Here is a 5,947-nt window from a genome sequence, read left to right as displayed (position 1 = left end):
ACTTGGGAGACTATTCATTACATATAGTTTGGGCGACAAAATATTAAAATCCTGCAAATTGGCACCAATCATGTGGGCGAATCAGTAAAGAAAAAAAAGATGCAGTGAAGTATGTTAAGACAAGTTTTCACGTGGTGATAACTAAGTCTGCGTCCACACGATCGAACTTTGTCCGATGTGGCGTCAGAGGCGGAGAAACAGCAAGCAAAGTCAGGACTACTGACGTCACACCGGACAAAGTTCGTCGAGCAAAACTCGATCGTGTGGACGCAGCCTAACCGGTTGGCGCAAAACTCAGTAGTTAGCTGGTTAATGATTGGCAGTAGTTATCAGCATTAGTTATTACTCGGCTATGGATGGAAATATCGCCGAAAACAGACGAAAAATGTGCTTTGATATTTTCTGGCTTTTCGTTTTGTATAGACATACTGTTGAAGAAATGTTTGTGGCAGTGCACAAACAACAAAAACCCAGATGTAAAGCCAGAATTAGTTGACTAACCTTAGCTGTCCGAAGTTTGCGCATCCTAGCCAGGGTAAACAGAAAACCGATTTTCTTAAGTATTTGTCCTGGCGCTCTCAATTCTAAAGCGAACCCAATTTACTAGCAATTCTAAAACTGAGTATTACCAAGAGATTGGCAAAACTAAGGACCAGAAGCACAATCCCATCCTCAGAGCAACTTTAACACTCAAAACTTTAGAGCCAGAGACAAGGCCACCAACTAATTAAACAATGCATTATGCAAAAATCCTGCATTTTTATCGCCTCTCTAATCCGATACATACAAGTCCAACGCCAAAGCCTGTGTTGTAGTAACCATCAACAGACACAGTAAATTCAACAATTTATAGGCACAAGCAATAACCACTCCCAGGACTGTCACCATCACTGTTGAAAATTTGCTGACTGCTTAACTTTTTTATAAACTGATTATAACCCTTACAAAGCAATTTGGACTATTCTACCCCGGAAGATGCTTAAATTATTTTTTTGGCGGTATCTCGTCAGTGAATTTTTACTCCCAACTATTACCGGTGTCGCTGAAGTCACCTTTACAAGTGTCCTCAGCCGAATGCGTTATCCAGATCATAAGGAATGATCTTAAACAATTATTCCTGTCATCAGAGGGGTCAAAATACACAACTGCTGAATTGAAGTTTAAATCTGTAGTTGCAAATCTGCATACTATTGCAACACCAAAATTTGAGGTTAATATACTAGATTAAACTACTCAGAATTAAAAACCATTATTTCAGTTACTTCATTTCTCATATGAATTTCCCCATCTTACTTCTGGTAACCAACCAATCAGTAACTACCATCCCCTTGATTCCATAGGGCATTCTTTGTCTTTCAAGGAGTATTAGAAAGTCTACTCCATCACATGTCATTTTGGGGTTAAAGAAATGGACAAAGGTTTATAGATATACATATTAAGCTGGTCTTCATACATGTAAATGCTATTACATAGCCAAAGTAATCATTAAAAAATTGAATAGTAGGTAGAGCACAGCATCTACTATGCTCTAGATGTCTGGGTAACCGAATTTAGAGCACTTCTAATCCTCACAGGATATGCACAGCGTCTACAAGTCGAGTTCTAGTAGTCAGGGTAAACGAATTTAGTGCGCTTCGAACCATCACAGTACATGCATTTCGTTTACAAGTTGAGTTCTTGTTGTTTGGGCAACCGAATTCAGAGCGCTTCGAATCCTCGCAGGATACTCATCTTATCGAAAAGCATTGCTTTCCATCAGTATTAGTGTCGATGTTATGGTCTGCTGCAGCTACACCAAGAGCCTGTGCATAAGAAAAGTAGTTCGTTTGATTTTAGAATATACTAAGTTTCCATGACATAACCTACCCTCTTAAAAGTGAAAATAGCCTGTTCAGTTGGTCCCAGCAGCTATTCTAAGGTTATTAAATATTGTATGAGAACTCTCCCAGTGAACTTTCCCATTGACAATCCCATGTAATAGTATTGTTACTTCAAACTGCCATCAACTTTCACATTAACAATCCCATATATTACTACCATTGTTCCTTCAAACTCCTAAAAAGACAAACAGGATAGAGTGTGCCATCCTTTAAGAAGTATTTAATAGGGCACCTATCTTACACTGAAACAACCGCATCTAACTTGAGTGCTACATAACTATGAAAGGTGCAATACAAACACTATTATCTGGCAACTTTCGTCCTTTGTTTACTAGTCTACGGAAATTTAAACTGCACAACCCAACGGGCCGAAAAACAAATTGGGGAATTCACAATAAGAAAGGGGTTCCCGAAGCAAGCTTCGGTGCTGGAGGAAAAGTGGATGAAGGTAGGTGTCAATGAAAATATGCAATGAAATCTGAACTATTTCCTAGCATGAAAGCTAGGAGATGCATATTTTCAATGCAATGCAATCTGAACTGTATTGCATTGCATATGCAAATATGCAATGCAATCTGAACTATTTCCTAGCATGAAAGCTTTGCTTGAAGAGTAAGAGGGGGCAGGGTGGGGGTGCTGAGCTCATTGACGGAATGTTAAGACTGCAACAATTTGAATTAATTTCCACTATTAACCAGCCTATTAAAATACCTGACAAGTCCATGACATCAGTGTCAAAAAAATTCCTTTTAACATACCAACACCTAGGCCTCTCAGAAAATCGTTAAGATCCACCTATTACCTGTCTAGTTCCTATTTACTAGTGGGGATGAAATTCTAAGTTACAAAAGCATGTCAAGAGGTACCCTACCCCTATTCTCAGCTCCACTAATACATTCAAACTTACTTCTCATGACCAAACATAAGAGCTCAAGTACTGTAACACCCTCTGCTATTAATAACTTGCACTGTCAAATGTCTCCCTAGGTCTGACTATCATGTTTTTTACCCCAGTCTATTCCCAGCATTCTCAAGAGATAGACTTGAGCATTTATTACCTTTAACCTAACCCCTCCATCTATATAAAATTAGCACATTCTTCACCCTATTCTAGCCTATCCTATATTTCAAGTTCCATATCTAACTTCCCATTAAGTCCTAGCTACACGAAAACTATCAACCTTGCAGTTCTAACCTAAGTAAGAAGTTGATTGGGTTTAAATCCCTGTTGTGCATGGTGACAAAGTCACCATGCTTGTTTTTGAACTTCCTGTTGTGCATGGTGACTTGTCACCATGCACAACATGAAAGTCCACCTTTGCCTGGCAGGTGGCACCGCCACCCCGGCAAAGGTGGACTTGGGAAGTGAAAATAAAAACTTGCTTTACACGCAAAACTTGCTTTACACGCAAAACTTGCTTTACACGCAAAACTTGCTTTACACGCAAAACTTGCTTTACACGCAAAACTTGCTTTACACGCAAAACTTGCTTTACACGCAAAACTTGCTTTACACGCAAAACTTGCTTTACACGCAAAACTTGCTTTACACATAAAACTTGCTTTACACGCAAAACTTGCTTTACACGCAAAACTTGCTTTACACGCAAAACTTGCTTTACACGCAAAACTTGCTTTACACACAAAACTTGCTTTACACGCAAAACTTGCTTTACACGCAAAACTTGCTTTACACGCAAAACTTGCTTTACACGCAAAACTTGCTTTACACGCAAAACTTGCTTTACACGCAAAACTTGCGCTTTTGCAGCTGAAATAATTACTCAAGAGCTTTAAAAATTGTCAGTTCAAAAACTTCAAAATTCCAAAATAGACAACTTTACAATTCTAAAAAACAAAACTAGCTGAAATCACAAGATCAAACCACACAAGGCAAAAGTTTAAATATAAAGAAGTTTAAATCCACTTAAAAAAATATATATATTTACTCTACACTTTCAAAAATACTTTTGCAGCTGAAATAATTACTCAAAAGCTTTAAAAATTGTCAGTGTTCAAAGACTTCAAAACTTCAAAATAAGATACTTTACAAAACTTAACAAAACTCTCCAATTCCAAAAAACAAAACTAGCTGAAATTACTAGATCAAACCACATATGGCAAAAGTTTAAATATAAAAAAGTTTAAATCCACTTAAAAAAATATATACAACCATCAAAAATTACCTCCCACACACTAACAAACTCCCACACACTAACAAACTCCCACACACTAACAAACTCCCACACACTAACAAACTCCCACACACTAACAAACTCCCACACACTAACAAACTCCCACACACTAACAAACTCCCACACACTAACAAACTCCCACACACTAACAAACTCCCACACACTAACAAACTCACTTTTGATGCTAAAATATAACTAAATTAATAACCAAAAATAAAAATTAAATACTTTTTTAAAGTTCTGAAACATAGGCTACTAATTTCTTGGAATGTTCAAAGCTGTTAAAGTTAAATTTTAACCTTTACAATTTTAAGTATAAATATAAAAGTTTCCAATATTCTCAGTTTTGAATCTAAAAAATAAACCAAACGCATTAAAACAAAGCCTGAACTTAAAATAAAAACTTAGTAGTTTGGATTCTGGTTCTGAAAAAACTAAGCTTAAAAATTTAGAGGGGTTGCTAAAGTCGCTCAACTAAAAAAAAAAAAAAACAAGAAATACTTACTCACCCATTAATCCTCTTTAGTCATAAGGTATCAGTACATCTAAGAAAACTCGATTCATTGTGGTACGCTTATTTAAAGACACACCCTGACCTGAAATTAGAAAATATACATTAAAGCCCAAAATGTTCTAGCAAGTGGAAAGAACCAAAGGCTGACTATCTGTAACAATCAGCTGGCCATCTGATAAAGTTTCAAAATACTAAGACAAGAGCAGGAAGCAAGGCTTTATAGATACTGATAAGCGTTATTAATAGTTTATTGCCACTTAAGGCTACAGTAATTAAAATCAACTTTAATATACCTGCTATTAGGAAGGCTATGGTAGTAGAGTTAGACTCTCTAATCCTCAAGAAACTTTAAACCCTATTTCATCCTAAGACTAGCTCTATTGCTGTATAAAGTTACAAGGAAAATATACGTAGCACTGGATAAAATTGCTAGTATGGTTCAAAGTGCATAGAATGACCACTCAAAGCAATCTAGCTCAGCTTAGCAATACATAAGCTTCAAAACAGTCAAATACCATGCTTAAAGGCAATCTACAACAATACTTAACGTAAATAAACATTTTGAAGAGTTATTGTAGGGATTTACAATAAAGAATCTAAAATACCAATATCTGATGATAACTCACAAACGGAAACCTTTCATACGACAACTACGTCATAGCTCAAGTACCACAATCTAAATATTTGATAAATATAAAAGGCAAAAGTGGCAATAGTATCCACTCGCCAACCCAATAAACATTGAAGCACGCCTAAAATCTTGCAAAGTCTATTCACAATACATCATACCCAAGAAACTGTTAAAGCCTTTCTAGACCTCAAATGAATATTATAAACAGAAGACATGAAAATGAAGCAAATAGGTGATCTGAACTCAGGACAAATTGTTAAGTCAGGCTAAAGAGCATTTGTACACTGCGCACTAAGACTATACAACAATACAGCCTGAAGTTAATACCATACAAGAAAGCAAATTAAAAAAAAAAAAAAAAACTACTCCCCTATTCTGCAGGAGCTACGCTACTCTCGAGAAAACACTGAAACAATTATAAAATATAAAAAGCACCTTACTTTGAAAATGTTCGAGGGCCCGTCAGAGAGAGAACCATCTCTGTGGAGAACTGCACACAAAACAAAACAAAGTGAACCAACGATCCTTCAGTACAGCACGGCCGAGATCCCAGACGTAAATGAAGGTGAAAGTCGAGTTAGTATCAACGAAACCTGTCTTACCAAGCTGGAGACTCAACAACACAAACGAGCTGTTCTTGAGGATAACAGCCAACGACCGCTGCAACTGCCTATTTGTGGGACGTCACTTTATAGTCCTTCGCCGCCGAAGAAGTTTAAGGCGATGA

The 5,947-nt window shown here is 36.9% G+C and overlaps 1 long non-coding RNA gene across 1 annotated transcript; it reads right to left on the bottom strand.

Moving 5' to 3' along the window:
- Positions 1 to 1,418: 1,418 nt before the first annotated feature.
- Positions 1,419 to 5,807, bottom strand: LOC136837537 (uncharacterized). Its single transcript, XR_010852714.1, has 3 exons — positions 5,661 to 5,807; positions 4,585 to 4,671; positions 1,419 to 1,802 (listed from the first exon to the last, which is right to left on the bottom strand). It is a non-coding gene; the product is annotated as an uncharacterized lncRNA (long non-coding RNA).
- Between the last annotated feature and the right edge of the window lie 140 nt (positions 5,808 to 5,947).

Source organism: Macrobrachium rosenbergii, chromosome 59 (assembly GCF_040412425.1).
Source record: "Macrobrachium rosenbergii isolate ZJJX-2024 chromosome 59, ASM4041242v1, whole genome shotgun sequence".
In the NCBI taxonomy this organism is placed as follows: Eukaryota; Metazoa; Arthropoda; class Malacostraca; order Decapoda; family Palaemonidae; genus Macrobrachium; species Macrobrachium rosenbergii.
Note: the sequence above shows the minus strand (reverse complement) of the source record. Positions and strands in the feature narration are given on the sequence as shown.